This window comes from Glycine max, chromosome 5 (assembly GCF_000004515.6).
Source record: "Glycine max cultivar Williams 82 chromosome 5, Glycine_max_v4.0, whole genome shotgun sequence".
NCBI classification, from domain to species: Eukaryota; Viridiplantae; Streptophyta; class Magnoliopsida; order Fabales; family Fabaceae; genus Glycine; species Glycine max.
In genome coordinates this window covers 16,844,465-16,870,447 of record NC_038241.2, presented here as the reverse complement: position 1 = coordinate 16,870,447, position 25,983 = coordinate 16,844,465, and the positions used below count along the sequence as shown (strand labels likewise).

Genomic DNA, 25,983 nt, shown 5'->3' with positions numbered 1-25,983 from the left:
GTTTTTTGGGATATGAGTTTGCTGCCCACCAACTGGCCCAACCTTTGTTGGTAAATGGTACTCCCACCATCCCTAATTATAAGACCTTTTAAACTAATTTATGCCCCTTAAGAAAAGTAGTTAATTTAGTTAATCACATTAAATTTATCAATTAATTATACTATCATTCCAAAATTACCCATTTTATCTCTCTATCTACTTAATTTCTTCTCATTAAAAGGGTCTTATAACTTGTTTTCATGCTCTAATTATTGATTTTAATTGTTGTAGATTTTCTTGTGCAATTAACACTCAATTTAATTATTTTTTTAAATAGAATGTCCACCAAACAAATTTTGGCTCCCAAGGGTGATGAAAAAGAAGAAACTATGTCACCTAATATAGGTGAATCAAACCCGGATGAATCAAATGATATTCCTATGAATGAAGTTGATGATGGAACTAAAAGCTCAACTTGAAATGGCCACTCAAGAAAGTTAACTTCAGTTGTTTGGAATCACTTTGATAGAAAATTAATAGATGGAGAATGGAAAGCTATTTGCAAATATTGTAAAGGTAAACTTTTGGGTGATACAAAGCAAGGGATGACACACTTGTGTGACACCCTCTACCCCAACATGCATAGAAATAGAAAAACATATAAAACACGGAATCTAATTAAATCAATTTTATTCAATAAAATCGTAAGTAAATCCGCGTGGGTAAAAGGTCCAAATTTGCTTCATTGTTACCAAATAAAACTTCACAAAAACATTTCCGACTCAAAATAAAACCATTCAAGTTTACAAAAGAACTAAAGTTAAGCCACAGAATAAAATAAAGTAAAATAACATGTTCAGAACATAATGCAATTAAAATAGAAATCCATGCCCCAATGTCACATCCTATCAGAGTATTATGTCCTGGTGTTCTCCAGCACGAGGTTCCTTAAAGCAATCCACCTAGGTATCTACTGCCACAAACACAAGGTTTGAGATCATCATATGATCCAAACCCAAACAACACATGGGGAGTGAGTTATCACATTCCTAATCAAGTAGAGATAAATGAAAGCACACACACACACACACACATATATATATATATAATATAAGTATAACAAGCTCAACTTAGCATAATTCGTATCATTTTACCTCTCATTGCGTAACATCATTTGTCCCAGAGATTTAATCACAAAATCACATCAATCATGTGTTCAGAACAACACATCTCAAGTACAACACAATATCTCACTCACACAATTCATTACCCAACATTACATAACAAGTCACAATGATCACTACATAGGCGTTATGCAACAGATACACTAAGACTCAATCCTATATGCAATGTGGTATCATGTCAGTGAAAATCCTCGTCAAGTGCCTAGGAATACATGACAAGGAAGACCACACACTGGGAAGCTAGATCACTCTCACTAGGTAAAATCATAGAGAGACCAGTCAGGCTCACATTATTTTGCGAGAATGCTTTAACCATGTGGGATCGACATATGCTTAAAGGAGCACTCAAACCGAGTGTATTTACCCCCAAGGCCTAGACTCCAAAGAGTCTGTCTGGGCCTTTCCTTTCTGATTCAAGTCCAACTCAAAGCATTTTAACACACAGACTCTATCCATGAACTATACAAAACACACGACTCCTCAATTATTCTCAAAATAATTTTAAATCATCGCGGCTCAAAGTGATTCAACTTGTTGGGTTCCTACAATGGATCCCATCACAATACTCGTTGTGCATTAACCCATCGACCTTAAAGGGTCTTACAGTCGTGTGATGTTACGGTTCATAGTTCACAATTAAATGCACACAACATCTCAATACATGTATGACCTCACAATTTAACACATACTCAACTTGTCACTTAGACACAATTCATCACACTTTCATAATCCAAAGACATCATGTTATCATGCCTCATGCATCATATACATATCATATAGTAATAATATTAATATGTTATGTTCATATGACTAATCATCTCATACAAATAGGCATTTAAAATCATATATGTGCATTGGAGTTTGAACTATGCAATACACACAACTACTCAGTTGTTTTAAAAATAATTTTAACTCATCGTGCCTCAAAGTTATTCAACTTGTCAGGTTCCCACAGTGGATCGCATCACAATACTTGTCGCGCACTAACTCATCGCCATTAAAGGGTCTTACAGCTGTGAGATTGTACAATTCATAACTCACAAATCAATGCATACAAAATCTCAATACACATGTATCTTACAATTCAACACATATTCAATTTATCACATACACCCAATCTCAATCACAATACTATAATCCCAACACAACATGTTATGACACCTCATGAATCATATAAGCATCACACAACATTAATATTTACATGACACAAAATATTTATATATTAAATCGAATTATATTATTTTCAATTAAAAAGAGTTAATAAATAATTAAACTAAAAATGCATTGAAAGTATTTATCGTTGAATCTTAATATATTAATTTCCTTTAATTTAATATTAATATTTGAACCATTAATTTATAATTTATTTTAAAAATTCATATACATATATATATATATGTGTGTGTGTGTGTGTGTGTTATAATCATCAACACGTAATAAGCTTATGATGCCAAAACATGAAAAAGAATGTTTCCAAAAATCCAATTCTCACGACAAAGGAGTTATACAGAAATGTTTCTCACAACATGGGGAGTAAAAAACCTCAAACAATTTCACATAATCATATAAAATCAAAGGAATCAAAATCATAGATTCAAAAGCACAAAAACACCAAGAGTACTCAATTTTACCAACCTATTCACATTAGCACATTGATAAGTGTCATATTTCAGTTATTTTTGGGATTAAAATGTTAACACCTATCTTTTGATTGCAATATTTTTCTTATAAACTTCCCTTAAATCTAGTTGTTTTATATATATTGTACATTTACTAATGTTTTTGTTTAAATATGAAAGATTCATCCATGATTCTATAGGTTTTGATGGTTGTTTGTTTGATCGAGAAACCAAGTTTAAAGGAATGGAAAAATGGTCATTTTTCTAAGATTTTAAACAGCCATTCGCCAGGCTAGCTACCAGCTCACCTGGGCCAATCAATTTTCTTCATGCCTAAATAGTTAACTCGCCTAGGCTAGAAATAGCTCGCTTAGGCGAGTGAGTACCTTCAGCATTAAGCAACCAACTCGCCCAGGCGAGTTGGTTTGGCAGCTTCTTCTCTTTTTCTATAAAAAGGCGTGCAAAGGAAGGCAAGAAAACAGACAACCAAAAGAAGAAACAAGAGGAAACATGCAGCAAGGAAGAATGAGCGAGAAAGTGGAGCCCAGGCATTGCAGAGTTGTGACTGTATATCGCATCCTTTGTTATTTCTCCTATTGATCTTGGGCTCTATGCAATGATCGACTAGTTTCTCCAAAGGATTGGATGTAATCTTCATACCCGTATGTATCTCTTTTGATATTTATATACGTGTGAATTTTTCTACTCATTACTAGTGATTCCATTTTGTTTGTAATGCTTGATTCTATTTGATCACTAGTTTCATGAAATTAGATTTTACGTTTGATTGGAAAGTACTCTTAGAATTTGAACTGAATGAATTTACTCCTTACATTGTGTTGCTAGGAATAAAGCATAACATTTTGATTGCAAATAGCACGAGATTATGATTGTAATTGTTCAATTTCCCATATGGTTCCTTTTTCTCCAATTTTTAACAAATATATTCAAGGGAAATGAAACACCAGAAAGCGCATCGGGTCGTCAAGTATTTAAAATTAAAACGAAATGATCTGAGTATCGAACTCAGGGAACTTGCTTATTAGACAAAGTTTTATTCAGAAGTAAGGCATTGTTGGAACAAACATTGATAATTGATGGTTAAAAACAGAAATAAACTAATTCTAAGGTAAAAACAATAAATGCAAGTACGTAAAAGTTTATAGCAATAGGTAAAAAGCGTTGGGTCTTTGTAACAAACAAGTTGATGCATATGAGGATATTTATCTAATTAATCATGTTCTTGTGTTCTATGTTGTATCCTAAAGTACTAAACCTCGATCCCTCATAAGTTTAGACTAATTTAACTTAAGCTTCGTCCGTAGATCCCTCTTGTAAGACTAAGCTTAACTTAAACAACATTATCATCACAGCATATTCAGAAAACCAAAACCCCACAATCCATCCCTGGTAATGTAGTTATTTAGTCCTGCTTCTATCAAGTTCTAAGGCAATAGTACATTTCCCAATGCTAAAGTCACCTAACAGTACACACAAGTGGGTGATTAGGCCAAGAGCATGCAGTAATTAAGCATTGAAAGAAGCATTGAACACACAAAACACAAACTAGGGTTTTTAACCAGCCATACAAGGAAACCCTAACACAAACGAGATAGAGAGTACAAAATAATTGTTGCTTACACAAGAAAGGGGATCCCTCCTCCTCTTCTTGGCACGTCACAATCACTCTAACACTCACTAATCTCTCTAAAAATGTAGAACCCTAGGCTTCTATTTGCTGTCTCTATAGCACTATTCTCAAAGTTTGTGCAAAATACGCAGCTCTGGTCTCTCCAAATCGTTGTTGTGTGTTTTGTACCCTAATTCTGACAATTCAGGCTTAAATAGGCTCTGAAATCGCGACATCACGCTTAGCGTCACCCTCGCGCTTAGCACGAGTAAGTGGATTTGGGCTTGGCGCCAGTCATATGCTGAGCCTGGCCAAAGACAAACATCTTGCTTAGCGAGATGATCTCGTGCTTAGCGTGTGGCCTCAATTCTTGTGCTCTAACAGATTCCCTTGTCACGCTAAGCGTGCTGAAGCTGCACTTAGCGGTAGATGCGCGCTGAGCCCATAGGGTCTGCTTAGCGCGACTGCTCCTTTTAGCATTTCAAGATTTTAGCCTCTTTTAAACTTGAAATTATGCAAATTTTATCATTAAATCACATGGGATATACTCTAAAGACAGCTATTCAAACAAAACAAGATCTATATACAAATAACTATAAATTGGGGAACTATACAAGCTTTAGAAAATGTTTTCTATACAAAAGTTAGTCGTATAATACGACTAACAGTAATTTTGTGATATTTATTTCATATGCGAGGATTCGATATTCGATAAATATTCTTACGATTTATTGTTATTTGATCCAGAAATTTCCAAGACTGAAAGGAAGAATGGGAAGAAAAAGAAACAAGCAACCACTAAGCCATCAGGTATATCTTCTTCTATTGATTCTCCTTCACCAGAAATTGATACTATGGCGGGAATAGGAGGAGAAGGAAATAGACCACCAAGGAGGACTCTTGGTGACTACGCTTATCAACAAAGACCAAAGCATTACAACAACATGTTTGTTCCTCCTTTCAGCAACAAGGTTGTGGAGTTGAAGCCAGCACTGCTTAGTTTGATTGGTTTACATCCTTTTGTTGGAATGGATCATGAGGATCCATACACACATTTTTTCTACCTTCATGGAGTTATGTAGTACCACTGGAGCTTTTGACGAAGATGCTTAAGCTGTCTACCTTAGAGTTTTCCCATTCTCCTTGGCAGGTAAGGCAAAGACATGGCTGCAATCATATCCAAATAAAAGCCTCAACACTTGGGAAGAGGTGAAGGAAAAATTCATTGCAAGGTTCTTTCCTCCGTCCAGATTCATCAGTGAAAAATCAGCCATTGCAACTTTTTCCCAAGGGTCTAATGAACCTTTCTATGAAACATGGGAGAGATTCAAGTCTTTGTTGCGTAGATGCCCCCACCATAGTTTTGATGATGCTGCACAACTACATATTTTCTATAGTGGTTTGAAACCTTGGACAAAAATGATTCTTTATGTTTCAACTAGAGGTACTATGATGTCTAAGAGCCCAGAGGAAGCAATTGCAATCATTGACTCCGTTGCAGCTAGTGATTATCAGAGTCACCATGATAGGGGTTCAATTCAAAGAAAAGGTATAATGAAGTTGGATAATCATAATGCAATTTTGGCTTAAAACAAACTCTTGACTCATCAAATAAAGTCCTTAACAAAATAGGTAGCCAATTTCCTCAACAATTTCAGCAAGGTGTATCATAAAAAACACACCAAGCTCATCAAGTTCAACAAGTTCTGAGATGTGACTTCTGTGGTGGTGACCATCCGAATGGCCACTGTTCCGCACCTGGTGATTGCCAACAGGAAAAAGAGGCCCATTATCTGTAAAATCAAGCCAGACCTCAATAGAACTTTCAAGGAAACTACCAAGGCTACAGAGGTGGCTTAGGTTCAAATCAGCCTTATGGCTAGAGATCACAAAATAATAATGCATATTCTGGTCCCACTAACACTTCTTTTGCAAGTTGTAACACCCTGATATATATATCTATATATTAATAATTATGTTTCATGTTTGATTATATTTGTTGTGTTATTTTATCCATAATTATTTTCAAGGAGGTTAATTTAGTTAATAGATGGGTGTAGGTAGATAAGGATCTAGCTTCTCAAAGAAGCCTCTTGAGAAAACTTCTCAAAGAAGCCACGAGGAAGCTTCTTGAGAAAGCCTCTTAATGAAGCTTCTTGAGGAAGCTACATGAAGCTGCCTCGATAAAAATGCTTCCCAACCTTCGTTAACCGTTGGATCTTCTCAAAATTTGGTCTACAGCTTCACAAGACACTTGTACATGATCTGACCCTTGGGATCTTTGAGAACATGTATGGAGTGTGCGCAAAGCTTCCGTTCCCGAGAGTATTTCTCATTTAAGCATTTCAACCTTTGTTTTCGTGTAGCTTAGGAAAAACACCATTTCTTCTTCTTTCTTTCTTCCAAAGCCATTTCTAACGTCCCAAACACTTTCTCCATCACCCACAATTAGCCACCACAAACCGCCGTTGTTCTCCATTGCAACCCCACACTAAGAGGAACCCTTCGACCGAAGCGGAATCTTCCAACTTGGTTCGCGGTTTCTGTAGAGAACGAAACCCTAGTCTAACCTTTCATTTTCCTTCGAGGTAACCATGGTTCTATGCTTGTTTCTTGTTAGTTTCAGCTTGTCTTTGCATCTTTTCTAACTTTGGAACCGCCATTGCATGTCTTATGCTTCCTTTGAAAAACCCTAAAGAAAGAGACTTTGTAAACGTTATCCTTTCATGAAATGCATGTTATTTTCGTAACCTACACAGAACCTCGGTCACATTGGCATGGTCGGAATTTCCAAATGATGTTCCTTTGTAAAACCCGAAATGCTCTCAGCTCTTTCATGTAGTGATGTGGGTGTTTGACCCAGAGCACTGTTATTAGCTTTGTTTTCTAAAATCCATATTAAGTCTCCTTCATTTTGGTATGGTAGAGGATTGCGTGGAACCGATGAGCGGAAAAGAAACAGACATCTCCAAGTGAAGTGACGAGGAAACTGTGGGTAGCTCACAATAGGTGAAGGGAGTTTATTATAAAATTTACCGTTTTAACACCATAGCTTGGGTCAGGGAACCTAGCTCTGAGGATATCTGCCTGTCCCTGTTGCATGCTGATTTTTCTTCAAAGAAAATTACTTTTTAACTAATGGGATGCGATAAAATTGTTATTGATATGCATGCTGGTTTTTTTTTAGGAGAACCTATGCAATATATATATATGCGAAATGCGATTTTTTGTTGATGTCGTTATTAAGGATTTTAATTGATATGTGATGATAATGATAATTATGATGATATTGATTTGAGATGACGTTAATAAAGACCATGTCAACATGAATTGTTATTATTGATGAATATGTGAATATGAAATGAGGTTGTTGTTGTTGTTAATAACGTCATTGAGATGAGATGATATTTTTGTTGTGAATGACATGGAAATGGAATGTTGATTGATGTTGGAAATGCATTGGCATGTGCATGTTGTGCATGTTCGTGGGGAGCACTGTGCACTGACCTTCCAGGGTCTTTGGCACTAGCTTTTGGCCACGTTCATACGTTGGATGTTGTGTATGTTCGTGGGGGGCACTGTGCACTGGCCTTCCAGGGTCTTTGGCACTAGCTTTTGACCACGATCATACGTCGTATGGAGTGTATGTCATCGGGGATAGAGTGCACTGACCTTGTTGGATGGCCCAGACGTGGGTAACCAGCATGGTTAGAGAATCTAAGCATTTTTGAGGGGATGCTTAGGCGCTTTAATTAGTCCATGGTCTTTGGCACTTACTTTTGGCCGTGATCATAGCTCATACGACACAGGAAATAGAGTAACTGTGGCCAAGTGTACCTTGTACTAGGGGGCTTGTCACCTGGTAGGGAACACTTTTGGGCTCCCAGGCTGATCACCTATGGGAGGGGGGCTGTTATGTGCACAACCGGGTGGTCTCAAAAAACTCAGCAGAGTTCCCTAAGTGAGAGTGTCGTGTGGAGACGCTTTGGCTATTTCCTGAGATTTGGTTGTTGTTGGTACGTACCACATTGCATCTGAGTGTTGAGTCAGGTGCATGCATCATTTTGTGCAGTCTTGATTGGGTCCATGGATGGATGATGAGTAATTGTTGGATGTGGATGATGAATATTTGTTGGATATGAGTGTTGAATAATGATTGTTGTATATTCATAGTTTTGTGGTAGTATTCATAGAGGATATTTTGGTATACTCCAAGACTAGAGAGGAACATGAAGAACATTTGAGGATTGTGTTGCATACCCTTAAGGACCGACAACTCTATGCTAAGTTGTCCAAGTGTGAATTCTGGTTAGAGAAAGTTAGTTTCCTAGGGCATGTGATATCTCAAGGAGGTATAGTTGTGGATCCCTCTAAGATAGAAGTTGTTCTTAAGTGGGAGAGTCCTAAGTCTATTTTTGAGATTAAGAGTTTTCTGGGCTTAGCAGGATACTACCGGAGATTCATAGAAGGTTTTTCCAAGTTGGCTCTACCTTTGACTAAACTGACTCGTAAGGGTCAAACTTTTTTGTGGGACACCCAGTGTGAGCATAGTTTCCAGACCCTTAAGGAAAGATTGACGATCGCTCTAGTGCTAGTTTTGCCTAACCCGAGAGAACCATTTGAGGTGTATTATGATGCATCAAAGATGGGTTTAGGCAGAGTGTTGATGCAGAATGGCCAAGTGGTGGCCTATGCTTCTAGACAGCTTAAGACTCATGAGAGGAATTATCCCTCCATGATCTAGAGTTGGGTATTGTAGTTTTTGCCCTTAAGATTTGGAGGCATTATCTATTTGGCTCTAAGTTCGAGGTGTTTAGTGATCATAAGAGCCTTAAATATTTGTTTAGTCATAAGGAGCTGAACATGAGACAAAGGAGATGGTTAGAGTTTCTTAAGGATTATGATTTTGAGCTTAGTTACCATCCTGGTAAAGCCAATGTAGTGGCTGATGCTTTGAGTAGGAAATCTCTACATATGTCTGCCTTGATGGTTAGAGAGATGGATCTCCTGGAACAGTTTAGAGACCTTAGTCTTGCATGTGAGGTTACTCCTAAGAGTGTAAGATTAGGAACTTTGAGGATTACTAATGAGTTACTAGGTGATATCAAGAAAGGTCAGAAGATTGATCCTTTTCTAAGGACTCAGTTAGAGGCTATAGAGTCAGGAAGGGACAGTAGTTTCAAGGTTGGATCAGATGGAGTTTTAAGACTTCAAGATAGGATTTGTGTTCCCAATGTGCCTGAACTTAGGAAGATGATCTTAGAGGAAGGACATAGGAGTAATTTGAGCATCCATCCTGGTGCTACCAAGATGTATCAGGATTTAAAGACGATGTTTTGGTGGCCCAACATGAAGAGAGAGGTCAGTGAGTTTGTGTATGCATGCCTAGTCTGTCAGAAGGCTAAGATAGAACATCAGAGACCTTCAGGGAAGTTACAACCCTTAGAGATACCCCAATGGAAGTGGGATAGTATTTCCATGGATTTTGTGGTAGGACTACCTAGAACCCCTAGAGGTTTAGATTCTATCTGGGTTATTGTTGACAGATTGACTAAGTCTGCTCACTTCATTCCCATTAATATCATATTTTCCTTGGAGAAGTTGACCACCTTATATATAAGTGAGATTGTCAGGTTACATGGTGTGCCATCTAGCATAGTATTTGATAGAGATCCTAGATTTACCTCTAGATTTTGGGAGAGCTTGAACAGAGCGTTGGGAACCAAGCTTAGACTGAGTTCAGCCTACCATCCTCAAACTGATGGCCAAACTGAACGGACCATTCAGTCATTGGAGGACCTTTTAAGAGCGTGTGTCTTAGAGCAAAAGGGAAGCTAGGAGAGTTTTCTTCCATTGATAGAGTTCACTTATAATAACAGTTTTCACTCTACCATTGGCATGGCTCCCTATGAAGCTTTGTATGGTAGAAGGTGTAGGACACCCCTATGTTGGTTAGAGCCCGGAGAAGGCCTCACCTTAGAACCAGAAGTGGTACAACAAACCACTGAGAAAGATAAGTTAATTCAGGAAAGGATGAGAACTGCTCAGAGTAGGCAGAAAAGTTATCATGATAACAAGAGGAAAGATTTGGAATTCGAGGTTGGTGATCATGTATTCTTGAGAGTCACTCCATGGACTGGGGTTGGTCGAGCATTGAAATCCCAAAAACTCACACCTCGCTTTATTGGTCCTTTTCAAATTCTTAAGAGAGTTGGCCCTGTGGCATACCAAATTGCATTACCCCCGTCTCTTTCTAATCTTCACAATGTCTTTCATGTGTCTCAACTCCGTAAGTATATCCGTGATCCATCCCATGTGATTGAATTGGATGATGTACAAGTGAAGGAGAATTTGACATATGAAACATTGCCTTTGAGGATCGAGGATAGGCAAACAAAACACCTAAGAGGGAAAGAGATTCTATTGGTCAAGGTGATATGGGGAGGTGCATCAGGAGAAGATGCCACGTGGGAATTAGAAAGTCGGATGCGAGAAACTCACTCATCCTTGTTTGAGTAAGGTAAATTTCAAGGACGAAATTTCAAAAAGGGTGGGAGAGTTGTAACACCCTGATATATATATCTATATATTAATAATTATGTTTGATGTTTGATTATATTTGTTGTGTTATTTTATCTGTAATTATTTTCAAGGAGGTTAATTTAGTTAATAGAGGGGTGTGGGTAGATAAGGATCTAGCTTCTCTAAGAAGCCTCTTGAGAAAACTTCTCAAAGAAGCCACGAGGAAGCTTCTTGAGAAAGCCTCTTAATGAAGCTTCCCAGCCTTCGTTAACCGTTGGATCTTCCCAAAATTTGGTCAACAGCTTCACAAGACACTTGTGCATGATCTGACCCTTGGGATCTTTGAGAACATGTCTGGAGTGTGCGCGAAGCTTCCGTTCTCGAGAGTATTTCTCATTTAAGCATTTCAACCTTTGCTTTCGTGAAGCTTAGGAAAAACACCATTTCTTCTTCTTTCTTTCTTCCAAAGCCATTTCTAACGTCCCAAACACTTTCTCCATCACCCACAGCCACAATTAGCCACCACAAATCGCCGTTGTTCTCCGTTGGAACCCCACACTGAGAGGAACCCTTCGATCGAAGCGGAATCTTCCAACGTGGCTCACGATTTCGGTAAAGAACGAAACCCTAGTCTGACCTTTCATTTTCCTTCGAGGTAACCATGGTTCTATGCTTGTTTCTTGTTAGTTTCAGCTTGTCTTTGCATCTTTTCTAACTTTGGAACCGCCATTGCATGTCTTATGCTTCCTTTGAAAAACCCTAGAGAAAGAGACTTTGTAAACGTTATCCTTTCATGAAATGCATGTTATTTTCGTAACCTACACTGAACCTCGGTCACATTGGCGTGGTCGGAATTTCCAAATGATGTTCCTTTGTAAAACCCGAAATGCTCTCAGCTCTTTCATGTAGTGATGTGGGTATTTGACCCAGAGCACTGTTACTAGCTTTGTTTTCTGAAATCCATATTAAGTCTCCTTCGTTTTGGTATGGTAGAGGATTGCGTGGAACCGACGAGCGGAAAAGAAAAAGACATCTCCAAGTGACATGACCAGGAAACTACGGGTAGCTCACAATAGGTGAGGGGAGTTTATTATAAAATTTACCGTTTTAATACCATAGTTAGGGTCAGGGAACCTAGCTATGAGGATATCTGCCTGTCCCTGTTGCATGCTGATTTTTCTTCAAAGAAAATTATGTTTTAACTAATGGGATGCGATAAAATTGTTATTGATATGCATGCTGGTATTTTTTTTAGGAGAAACTATGTTTTTGACGAATGGGATGCGATATATATATATATATATATATATAGGTATTGTGATGAATGATATTGTTGTGTTTGTTTGATTTGTGTTGTTTGAAGACCTGTGAGTGTGAATCTCAGGCATGAAATATATATATATATATATATATATATATATATATATATATGTGTGTGTGTGTGTGTGTGTGTGTGTGTGTGCGAAATGCAATTTGTTGTTGATGTCGCTATTGTGGATTGTAATTGATATGTGATGATAATGATAATTCTGATGATATTGATTTGAGATGATGTTGTTAATAAAGACCATGTCAACATGAATTGTTATTATTGATGAATATGTGAATATGAAATGAGGTTGTTGTTGTTGTTGTTGATAACGTCATTGAGATGAGATGATATTTATGTTGTGAATGACACGGAAATGGAATGTTGATTGATGTTGGAAATGCATTGGCGTGTGCATGTTGTGTATGTTCGTGGGGGGCACTGTGCAGTGACCTTCCAGGGTCTTTGGTTCTAGCTTTTGGCCACGTTCATATGTTGGATGTTGTGTATGTTCGTGGGGGGCACTGTGCACTGACCTTCCAGGGTCTTTGGCACTAGCTTTTGACCACGATCATACGTCTTATGGAGTGTATGTCATGGGGGGTAGAGTGCACTGACCTTGTCGGATGGCCCAGACGTGGGTAACTAGCGTGGTTAGAGAATCTAAGCATTTCTGAGGGGATTCTTAGGCGCTTTAATTGGTCCATGGTCTTTGGCACTTACTTTTGGCCGTGATCATAGCTCATACGACACAGGAAATAGAGTAACTGTGGCCAAGTGTACTTTGTACTAGCGGGCTTGTCACCTGGTAGGGAACACCTTTGGGCTCCCAGGCTGATCACCTATGGGATGGGGGTTGTTACGTGCTCAATCGGGTGGTCTCAAAAAACTCAGCACAGTTCCCTAAGTGAGAGTGTCGTGTGGAGACGCTTTGGCTATTTCCTGATATTTGGTTGTTGTTGGTATGTACCACATTGCATCTGAGTGTTGAGTCAGGTGCATGCATCATTCTGTGCAGTCTTGATTGGGTCCATGGATGGATGATGAGTAATTATTGGATGTGGATGATGAATATTTGTTGGATATGAGTGTCGAATAATGATTGTTGTGTATGCTCATCATGTTTGCCTATGTTCCTTGCTAATTGTGGTTATTTGGAATTGGTATTGGTTCTTTTTATAATGAACTCACCCTTGCAATTTTGTATCGTGTGGTTGATACCTGTGATGATCACGAACCTTGTTCGTGGGAGCAGAATGACAGCAGTAGGGTGCAGGAAGTGAAATTCTGGTGAGGAGCCGCCGAGCCGACGTGATGACATTGGCATTATTTTGGGAGTGAGTTGTGTTTTGTGATTAACTCCTCCGTAGTTGGTTTTGAAGTTTTATCTTATTGAATCAAAGATGTAAAACTTGGATTTTAATTATACTTATGAACAGATTTAATTTCCGTATATGTGTGTGACGTGTACCGAGTTATTGTTTCTATATAATTATGTATATTCACTTAAGTAATGGTGTGTTATTGGATGAATGCATGTTGTGACAAAATTACTTCGGCTTTCATAAGCAAAAATTAAGGGAGTTCTTTTATAAAAAATTGAAATTAGCGTATATTAGAGTGTGGATATCGTAGCGACGAGATGGGTCATTACACAAGTCCTTCTAACAACTCTTATGCAGGTTCTTCAAATAGGGGTCCACAACAACAACAAGCTCAACCAGATAAAATATCAAAGATGGAAGATACTTTAACTCAGTTTATAAAGATGTCTATCTTAAACTAGAAGAACATTGAGGCTTCCATTAAAAATCTCTAAGTTCAGGCTGGACAACTTGCAACACAACTCTCTGAGCATGAATGGATCTTTCTTAGCAAACACATAGGTTAACCCAAAGGAAAAATGCAACTCAATTACAACAAGGTGGGGGACTGTAGTTGGTTTGAAGGATAATGGTGAGAAAAAGAATAAAGAAGGAGTTGAAAAAGAAAAAGAGAAAAATGATGAAGTGATGGCTAATGAAAAAGTGGAAGAGAAAGTGGTGAGTGAAGAAGAGAAGCATAAATCAAAGAAACAAGCCACTAACAAAGGTAAAGTTGTAGTAAACCATCCACCGATGGAGCACCTTCCTTATCTACATGCTCTGTCAAAGAAAGATAAGGAAAGACAGTACAAGCTTTTCTTAGACATTTTTAAACGACTGCAAATTAACATTCCTTTTTCTGAGGCGTTGGAGCAGATGCCAACGTATACTAAATTCATGAAGGATTTGCTTACAAAGAAGAGAAGAATTATAGATGATGAAATAATGGTGCTTGAGCCATAACAAGGACGTTCGGCTTAAAAGATATTAAAGAAAAGCTCCTGGGAGGCAACCAGTGTTTCTAAACGTTGTTTTAATTTGTGTTACTTTAATCTTATGTCTAATATTTCTGAATTTTACTTTTGATTCTTTATTCACAAATTATATTTTGAAATGTATAATCTACTTTATTAGAGCTATCATTGCATGGCCCGAGGACATGCCTATTTTTCAGGGGGAGGAAGAGTAGATGAAGACACGACAAATCCCGTTGATTATTTCATTGGAGGAGACTGAGCTCCTCTGCCATGATCTTCAAAAATTCATGACTTGTCTTTATGTTCATTTATCGCTTTGTATTAAATTTTAGTACTTTATTATCTTATTTACTATTTTGGATTTTTGTTTGGAAACTTACGCGAGTTTATGTTTTTGACTAGTTTATGCATGCTTTGATATATTTTGTTCTATTAGTGTAGTTGTAGATTATATATAACTCCTTTTGGGACTTAAACAGAAATTTTTTATTGGGCATAGCATGCTTTGGAAAGAATCAATAACCGATGTTTCTAAAACTTACTTTTGATTGGATCAAAACACAACAAAAGGATTTTTGAAAACATTGAGAATGAAAACAATGAATGGCTTTCCCAAATACCAAATGAATTCAAATGTTTTTGCATGGACTTGATAACAAAACAACTTTCAAAAAATTGATTTGATTTGAACAAGGAAACAAGCCTTAAGCTTTAGTGTCTATGTGTAACCACAAATTTTACATTGAGTGTCCTCATTGATATGTTCTATAGTTGATTTTGCATGAATTTCTAATTGTCATAACATATGATTCATGGATATGATTTAAGCATTCATTCTTTCTTTACATTTTAAGCCACTTGCCAAAAAGCTATCTGAATGTATATTATTTTATCATTTGCAAGCCCTTTGAGCCAAACACTTCATATTTTGTTGGAACACTAACTTAGGATAAAAGTTTCCTACCTTCCCTTAGGTTAGGAGAGCACGGGTGTTTTGTTGGGAATTTCTATCATTTGGTGGCTAATGTGATGTAAATACTCTTTTTTTAAATGAGGGTATTAAGGTAAATTAAATATTTAATTATGGTATAGAAAAGAAAAAGAAAAAGGGAACAAGTTCTTTATGAATAAATAAATGTCTGAATTATGTACATTATGTTATAAACTGTACAGAGTTGTTGTAAATTTTATAAGTTGGGATTTTGGTATAAGAAGTAGTGATAACTTGGTAAAAAAAAAAAGATAGGAAGTCATGATTGATTTGAGTTGCAAGTTTGTTTTTATCTTTGCTCTCCTATTCTCAAGGTATGTTTGAATATCTAGAAAAATCAAGATTTCCTTCAAATTCGGCCTAACCCTAAAAGCCCTAATGATCCATGATGATTAAACACTTTGTATTTGATTTGATGGGAAATGACTTGCAAAATTGATTTATGACATATCAGTGATTGTAATTGAGATGAAACACTTGCTTGTGTGAGAACTACGCACCTTTGAGAGGTTTTCCTCTGCTTGAATGAATTAGTTATTTTCTCTTATGTTATTTAGAAACAAAATGCAAATTGATCTTAATCTCATTTGGTTCTGTGAATTTCATCCTTGTGCTTTCATTTCTCATTGTTGTGTTTTGAAAAATGTTGTTCTGATCAGTTTGGAAGTTGATTCTTTACAAAGCATGCTCATAGTTTTTGGTGTAGAAATATTGAAGCATTTTTATTTTATACTTATACTATTGTTATTCGTAGTTTTCTTTCTATACTTTGCTTGAGGACAAGCAAGATTGTAGGTTGGGGGGAGTTGCTAAGTGCCATATTTCACTTATCTTTCCTTTGTAATAGTTTTCTTATATATATATATATATATATATATATATATATATATATTGTACATTTACTAATGTTTTTGTTTAAATATGGAAAATTCATTCATGATTCTATAGGTTTTGATGGTTGTTTGTTTGATCCAGAAACCAAGTTTAAAGGAAGGGGAAAATAGTCATTTTTTCAAGATTTCAAACAACCATTTGCCCAGGCTAGTTACCTGCTCACCTGGGCCAATCAATTTTCTTAATGCCTAGGCAGCCTACTCGCCTAGGCTAGCTACAGCTCGCCTAGGCGAGTTGGTTTGGCAGCTTCTTCAAAAGGAAACACGTAGTAAGGAAGAAGGAGTGAGAAAGTGGAGCCCGAGTGCTACAGAGTTGTGACTGTGGATCACATCCTCTGTCATTTCTCCTATTGATCTTGTGCTCTATGCAATGATCGGCGAGTTTCTCAAAAGGATTGGATGTTATCTTCGTACCCTTATGTATCTCTTTTGATATTTATATATGTATGAATCTTTTCTACTCATTACTGGTGATTCCATTCTGTTTGTAATGCTTGATTCTATTTGATCACTAGTTTTATGAAATTACATTTTAAGTTTGACTAGAAAGTACTCTTAGAATTTGAACTGAATGAATTCACTCTTTGTGCTATGTTGCTACGAATAAAGCATAACATTTTGATTTCAAATAGCACGAGATTATGATTGTGATGCTAGGATATTTATTTCATATACGATGTGATGTAGCTCCATGTGGAGCTTGTAGGCCTTGGATCTTCTTCATCAATGGAGTCCTTTGCTTCTTGAAGTTTAGTGGCAGCGGAATGGAGAAGGAAGAAAGATGATTGGAGACGCCACTTCAAGGAGAAGATGAGTCAAGAAGAAGCTCATCACCATAGGAAGCCATGGATAAGAGCTTTAAGGTAGAAAAAGAAGAGTGGAGGGAGAGGGATAGAAGGAGCATGAAATTTAGTGCCTCAAATGAGGTCTGAACTTTGAAGTGTAATTCTCAAATGATCAAAGTTAAAAAAATGCACACACATGGCCTCTATTTATAGCCTAAGTGTCACACCAAATTGGAGGAAAATTTGAATTTCTATTCAAATTTCACTTGAATTTGTAGAGCCAAAATTTCACTAATTATGATTAGTGAATTTTAGCTATGGTTCAGCCCACTAATCCAAGATCAAGTCCAAGATTCTCCACTAAGTGTGCTTAGGTGTCATGAGGTCTGTAAAGCATGAAGGACATGCACAAAGTGTTACTATATGATGTGGCAATGGGGTGTAGCAAGCAAATGCTCCCCTCCCCCTCTAAAATTTAATTGGATTGGGATTCTCCCAATTCAATTAAATTTATTTCCCAACACACATCAAATATTCACTTAATGCATGTGAAATTACAAAATTACTCCTAATACAAAAATTAGTCTAGGTGCCCCAAAATACAAGGGCTGAAAAATCTTACATTTCTAGGATACCCTACCTACATTATGGAGCCCTAAACACAAGACCCAAAAATAATGAAACCTTAATCTAATATCTACAAAGATATGTGGACTCACACTTAGCCCATAGGCCCGAAATTTACCCTAAGGCTCATAAGAACCCTAGGGCCTTCTCTTGCATCTTTGGCCCAATCTTCTTGGAGTCTTCTATCCAATGCCCTTGGGGGGTAGGATGACATCGTTCCCTCCCCCTTGAAAAGGATTTGACCTCAAATCCAGAGGTTCTTGAAACTCTGGGCTTCTTCCCTCAACACCTGTAAAAAGAATAAAAACATATATATTAGTGGGGTTAGGTATGTTGGAGTAAGGTAAGGTCAAAAAACCCATTTATTGGGCATCTTCCCATGAGGGAACATGGTTCCTCACCAACTCAATGAGTGGTGCTACAAGTATAGAAAAGTATGGGACAAACCTTTTGTAAAAGTTTGTTAAGTCATGGAAGCCGCAAATTTTCCTTATACTTGGTGGAGTGGACCACTCAGGAATGACCTTTATTCTCTTACGGTTCGTGGGAACCCCTTGATCACTATTTAAAAAATTAAGGAAATTAATGCAATAAAACATACCTTTTTCTGTATTTTCATGTTGATTATTCCTACCAAAAAATACGACAAACCTAAGGTGCCCCATATGACCACCTAGGTTTGTATTGAAACTAAAAATAAGAACAAATCTACCTAATGAGCCCCTATGTACACAAATCATGAAGATGTTGGGTGCATGAGTGATTTTACAAAAGAGGGTTGCACCACTCAACACATACATCATACCACCTATTTTAGGGATTTGGTGCCTAATAATACCTATTTTGGGCACCAACAAAGCACAAGGATTTAATCTCTTACGAACCAAACCCCCATCCAACAACTTCTTTACTTGAGGAATAACCTCAAGCCCAAGAGGTGTGGCAATGATAACAAGTGTCTTTTTACAAAGGAGAAAATGTGGAGGTTGTCTAAGAGGGGAAGTTTCTTTAATGTTTGTCTTTATTGCAAAATAACTTTCCTTCTTAGCTAACCTCTTGGAGGAGACACTTACCTCCTTATACTCCTCCTGAACAATTAATGGTTGTCTTTCTTCTCGGGGGTAGATTTCTTCACTAGATTCTTCCCCTTTTGCTTCTTCACTTTCACTAGAGGAAGGTGAAGTAGTAGCCTCATCTTGGCTACTATAAATGTCTTGGCCCCTCATAGCCATGGTTTTCTTGGTGGGGAATTAAGAAGTAATGTATCCTCTTCCAAAACATTTAAAGCACTTTATAGAGCTAGTCTTTTCTTGCATACTAGCCTTAAGGGGTTTCTTTTCTATTGTCTTCCCCTTATCATCTTTGGGCTTAGAAGGTGTTGCCATTAAGATGCCTAGACCTTGGTCTTTCTTTGGATAAGAGTGAGAGCCATAAGATTTTAAAGTAGACTTTCTTTTAAGTTGTTGCTTTACCCTTATTTCCCAATCTAAGTAAGCCTCTACATTGTCCTTCCCATGGAAGTATGGGAGGTTAATGTTAGCCTCTTGAGGCTTTCTTTCCTTTTCTCTCCTATGGGAGTAAGGTCTAAGATGTGACCTATTCCTTCCTTCATAATAGTCACGAAGTTCTTCACTTAGGCTCTTACAAGAGTCATGACTACTATAGGCAACATGTTTTTCTTTTCTCAACTCTTTTAGTATTTTCCTTCTTTCTTCTTCACTTCTTTTTTCCCTCTCATCTTGATTTATTTATACCCTCTCCTTTCCTTTTTCTTTTCTTTCTAGATTTTCTTTCCATAACTTGAGGGAACTCAACTCATCTAAGATTCTGGATAGAGGGTCTTTATGACTATTACCCTCACCATTAACACTAGATGAATGATGACTCATGTTGGTTCCTAAGTTGTGGTTCTTTCTTGTTGGGGGTTTGCAAAAAGGTAAAAGCTAGGGTTCCAAAAGAACTCAAGATAAGTGTGATAAGCAAGAAGAAAGTATTATGCAATAACAAGATAAACTAGGCGTGACTAGTAAAGAAAATAAGCTATGAAAGTAAGAAAGAAATTAAAGTGCAAGAAATGAAAACTAGGCAGATCCTAGGAAGGTATGGATGACCACATTTAAGGTTCCCAACAAAACACTCACTATCCTAAGGGAAAATTGCCTAAAATTATTACACACAAATGGAAGTTTGGTAACCTATTGGAGGCTCCCAACACACTTCCAATGAAAGACCCTTTTGTTACAAAACTTGAAAGCAATGAAGGTAAGTAAATTGCCAATTGCAGAATTACAAAACAGTCCTCAATTTTGGTGGTTGTTCTCTCTTTGGTGATTCACTCAATTTGGAGTTCTTCTTAGTCTAATAGCTCTTAAGGTGGTTGGCCCCTTGCTTCTTGACTCAAATTCTTCAAGGGATAGCACCAATCCTCCTTTCCAATTTCCTATATGGCAACTCACAAACAAGGAAACAAAGAGACAAGCAATAACCAAAGACCAAAAAATGAAATGAAAGCTAAACCGATAGAGTTTTAAAAAGACAAATTTTCAAGGATTGTTCAACAATTAAAGCAATGAAAAACAATAAAAGCAAGCTAGGACTCAAAGAGAAACCTAGAATGGCTCTAGAGAAGAGTAAAAAAACTAAAAAAATAAGACTCAACAAACCTCTAGTTTTGGAACTTGTTTTTACACTATTTTTCAATTGAAATTTCAGAACTAAGACTGATATAAAATAGGCACCAATTATAGAACAAATTTTGAGCCAAAACAACAGGTTCACTTTCCTTTCACTTTTTTTTCCTGCCAACTTGTGTGATTTTTCATATTTTTTTCCTTTTATCCAAATCACTTGGTTGTTTTTTTATAATTTTTCTCCAGATGTCAAGAAAATTCAGTAAAAATTGCAGCTCTAAAATCGCAGTGGAAAATTCCCAGTAATGTTTACAAGTTCATATGTTCAAGCTGCCAGCACCAGCGATTTCAACCTAAAAATCAAGAGTAGTGTTTATGTTGCTTAAGGCTTGGATAATTACAATTTGTGGTTGCTTATGCTCAAATGTCTTGAATAAAACAATTAAAGAGAGCTTAAGACTTATTTTGATTCACAAATCCAACCACAACTCAACTTCATCAAGAATGACAAGAATACATGAACAAATGTATCTAGAATTCAATCAACAAAATCAAAATTCAATACAAACTTAGAGCATAATGTGACAATTATAATGACTAAACATGACTCTAAGACAACATGGATTAAGCGATTTACACTTAGATTTTTGTGTTTTTTTTTTCTAATCAATATTTTGGAAGAAAATTTAGATCTAAAGGTTCAGCACAATAAGATTATGACTAAAAAATGATACAACCTAAAATCAACACAAAACATGATTCAAGAGTAGATCTATAAAATTTGAACCATAGAAATGCAAGAACAAGTGTAGATCTACGATTTAATCGGTTTATTTTTTTGAATCTACTCTAAACAGCACCAAGCCACAAGACAATTGAGGATATACATGGATAATAAGATGAAGAACAAGGAATTAAAGTGAATTGACCGAAAAAAAAGATAGAGGAAGCAAAAGAACATCACCTAGACGAAGATGCTCTTGATACCACATGATGTAGCTCCTTGTGGAGCTTGTAGGACTTAGATCTTCTTCATCAATGGAGTCCCATGCATCTTGAAGTTTAATGGCAGCGGAATGAGGAAGAAATATGATTGGATACGCCATTTCAAGGAGAAGATGAGTCAAGAAGAAGCTCACCATCATAGGAAGCCATGGATAAGAGCTTGAAGGTAGGAGAAGAAGAGTGGAGGGAGAGGGAGAGAAGGAGCACGAAATTTTGTGCCTCAAATGAGGTCTGAACTTTGAAGTGTAATTCTCAAATGATCATAGTTGAAAAAATGCACACACATGGCCTCTATTTATAGCCTAAGTGTCACACAAAATTGGAGGGAAATTTGAATTTCTATTCAAATTTCACTTGAATTTGAAATTGAATTTGTGGAGCCAAAATTTCACTAATTATGATTATTGAATTTTAGCTATGGTTCAACCCACAAATCCAAGATCAAGTCTAAGATTCTCCACTAAGTGTGCTTAGGTGTCATGAGGCATGTAAAGCATGAAGGACATGCACGAAGTGTGACTATATGATGTGGCAATGGGGTGTAGCAAGCAAATGCTCATCTCCCCCTCTAAAATTTAATTGGATTGGGATTCTCCCAATTCAATTAAATTTATTTCCCAACACACACATCAAATATTCACTTAATGCATATGAAATTACAAAATTACCTCTAATACAAAAACTAGTCTAGGTGCCCCAAAATACAAGAGTTGAAAAATCCTACATTTCTAGGATACCCTACCTACATTGTGGATCCCTAAATACAAGGCCCAAAAATAATGAAACCTTAATCTAATATGTACAAAGATATGTGGGCTAACACTTAGCCCATGGGCCCAAAATCTACCCTAAGGCTCATAAGAACCCTAGGGCCTTCTCTTGCGTCTTTGTCCCAATCTTCTTGGAGTCTTTTATCCAATGCCCTTGGGGGGAAGGATTGCATCACTATGGATCGATATTCAGTAAATATTCTTAGGATTCTCAAATGTGAGGGATCGATTCGAGGTAATTTAATGTGTGCATCTGTAATGTTAGAAAATGATTCATATATGTTAATCTTATTAGAATACTGAGGGTATGAACGATGAAATTCAATCCTACATTTTTTTAATTAATTAAATTCATTATTAATATTTCCATAATTTTACGTCTTTCTTACGCACTAAATTCTGTTAATTTTTATATTCTATTACTTTAGTTATTTTTCATTAGTTAGAAAAGTCCATGATATTTCGATTGAATTTGTACATAACCATTAAACTGATAACCTTTATCCGAAGGAATTAAGTAACTCAAGTCCTTGTGGAGATGACCTTTTTTTATAAATTTGTAACCTACGACGACATCGGTACCCTTGCCAATAGTCTAAAAGGCATCAGTTGGCCCATCAAACATAACAATTTCATGATTATAATCATAAAGGCAAAATTACAATATAGTAAACATCCCAAAATAAACCCCAATTCGATCCTCTAAGGATCCCTACACATGTTCATTCCAACCCCAACTGTGATGAACTCATCTCTTACCTCTAAGCGAGCTCACGTGTGTAGCCCTACAATGATAGCAGCATCTCTAGTGATTTTCTAAGATTTCTCAAATTTTCCTCTAGTTTTTGTGCTAGGGTTTCCAAGAGTTAGAAAGAAGGAGAAGGGATTGAAACCTCAATTTTACTATCTTTGTGCAAGGGATATTTCTCTCTCTCTCTCTCTAGGCATTATTTTGAAAATCCCAATGGTGCAAATATGTGAAAGTGAGTTGTGAAGGTGGTTTCCAAATTTCAAGAAGATCCAACAGTTAATGAGTCTGGGATTATAGTTTTACTGGGATAGGTTCGAATGTATGTAGGAAAAAGAGAGAGTTTTAGGAGAGGAAGAAAAAAGAACGAATTTGGGAGGAAAAAAGAGCGTAGAAATGTATCGTAATGTAAAAAATGACCTAATATGTCTCTATTTATAACTAGGGTACTTTGAGCCTATTATTTACTACATTTTTCTTTATTTTATTATTTAATAAAAAGAAACTCTATTTTACTCTTTCATTAAATAAATAACCAATTACAGTATCCCTTTATTTTCTAAAACATCATTTTACTCTATTTACTTTCTATTACTATGAAACTCTTATTTTAATTAACAAAACCCATTTCCTCTTCTTTATTTAATTTCTAAAAGCCCTATTAATTTTTAAATAAAACTCTTTTTTATTTATTTTATGAAAAATGGGGTGTTACAACTCCACCCCTCATTAAAGGAAGTTTCATCCCTAAAACTTCACCAAAAGAACGAGAAGAAAAAGATTACATATTAGGTTCCTAATACCAGGTTGTGACCCACGTAAAGTGCTCTTTGATCACTTGACTCCTTTGCACTTAGCGACTAAGCCCGATGATTCTCATTTCCTCAAAGATAGTATTTCGCAAGTCAGGTTCTATAACGAGGGTGATATCTCAATGATAATAGAATGTGAAGGACATACTATTTGGAGTTGGGTAATATCATAGAAGTCATTGTTGAGGATCCGAATGAACAAATATAAGGTACCATGACAGGCCACACGATCGATTTTCTTTTCGAACATGAAACGATTCAAGAAAAGAGATATAAGCTTTTGAGATTCTAAAGCTTTTGCCAATCCTAGTCCACAAGTGACTTTCAAGAACACACCAGTCACCCAAAATGTGAAGGCGCGCACCATGGCAACCAACTCTAGATCATGCGTAGGATAAATCCTTCAATGAGTCTTAAGCTGTGGAAGAACATAGGCCACTACTTGGCCTCCTACAAGCACTCCTCTAAACTTAAAACTTACTTTCAATATTTTACTACTCCAACAAGGACCTACTCGACTAAGGTAGCACTTAACTGGTTACGTGACTGACTTCTCTATAAAACTCAAAGTTTACTCCCTACAAGGACCTCACAAAAGCTTCAACTCACTCAAGTCATCTCTAACAAGGGTTAAAGTTAACTCAAGGAACTTTCAGGATAACCTCCTGGTTTGACTACTACTTAGGGGCATCTAATCTTAATCTTAGGTTTCCTCTCATCCTAGAGCAACTTCTACTTAAGAATGATCTATAGCTACCTCTCATCTAGAGGTAGCATACTCTAAGGGCTATCATCACCTAACTAAAACACATATTAAGATGCCTAGCACAAAAAGTGATCCCCAAGAGTTTACAACATCCTTAAGATACTTCACAGACTTCAACCTAACTCGGAAGACACTACAACACGTAACACAAGGCTCACCACCACATCTAACTCAAGGTGGGAGATCTTATCCATGCATCCCTTGAACACACAGGGCATCGATCATGTCAAGACATTATCAAGTACACATAAAGACTACAACAAGTCCTAAGGTAGTCCTCGGAGCATCCTCAGACTTTCCCCAGATCAACAGGTAAGGAGAACTAAGATCTATCTCACTAAACATACGACTATCATCACTAATCCTTTAGGTCATCTACCTTACGCAAGAACACTCACTCTGAAGCCTCTCTATACGCAACCAACAACTCCTTACGAATGACCTTACACTCCCCTTAAGGTTTCACACCAAGCTTCCTAACTACTCCTCATAACTTTCCCAACTACGCTTAATAACTATATACAAGACATCCCCCAAGAACTACGGTTACAATTTTCTATGGATACTAGACCTACTAGATTCTCAATCTCACACTTAGGTGATAAACTAAGCACATCCATAAGGAACACAGGTACATGACTTACTAAGCTTGACTTCAGGCTACAAGTAACAAGGATCATGCATACTCGGGTATTTCCTCTTGAAACACCTTAACGTGACTGGCAAAGGTGAAAGTATCTCTCTACTAGTGACAGAAACAATGCCATGATAAGTTTACCAAACAATTTAACAAGGCATGGTTGGAAGATAACCAGCCCACAATAATGCTAACACCCAATTAGCTAGGAGGCAATAGTGTAAATCAAGAAGGATTAACCATTCGGAGTCAACAAAAAATATTCAAATGAATTTTAGAGATCAAAACATGACTATATTGTACACACATATGGAGATGTCGATAATTGCTTGATTGTGATGGAATCAGCAAGAGGCAAATTGTTTAGCACAAACACATAGCATAGTGAATGAACTATGCTAGGAGTTACAAGTAAAATCAAATCACTTGACTTTAGTATGCGACACAAAGAAATGGGTCATACTAGAACCAGAAGGTACGGTCAAAATAGTATTCCTTATGAAATATATCTTGATATAGGTCATCGAACTACAAGGCATTAGCATCGCTACAAACAATGAGTCACAAAAAAAAAACATATTATCTATGAAATCAAGGTAGAGCACCACACTACAAGCATACATAGACCTATAGGTTCCTATAATGAGTATATAACGTACATATAAGAAGTAAGAATTAAACATTCACTAAGGATGTATTAAAGAATCACAAGTTTCAACAACCACATTTATGATC

At 36.8% G+C, this 25,983-nt stretch overlaps 1 non-coding gene across 1 annotated transcript; it reads right to left on the bottom strand.

The window, feature by feature from the left end:
* Window positions 1-5,674: 5,674 nt before the first annotated feature.
* On the bottom strand, window positions 5,675-5,776 carry LOC113001784 (small nucleolar RNA R71). Its single transcript, XR_003267270.1, has one exon. It is a non-coding gene; the product is annotated as a small nucleolar RNA R71 (small nucleolar RNA).
* Window positions 5,777-25,983: the final 20,207 nt, after the last annotated feature.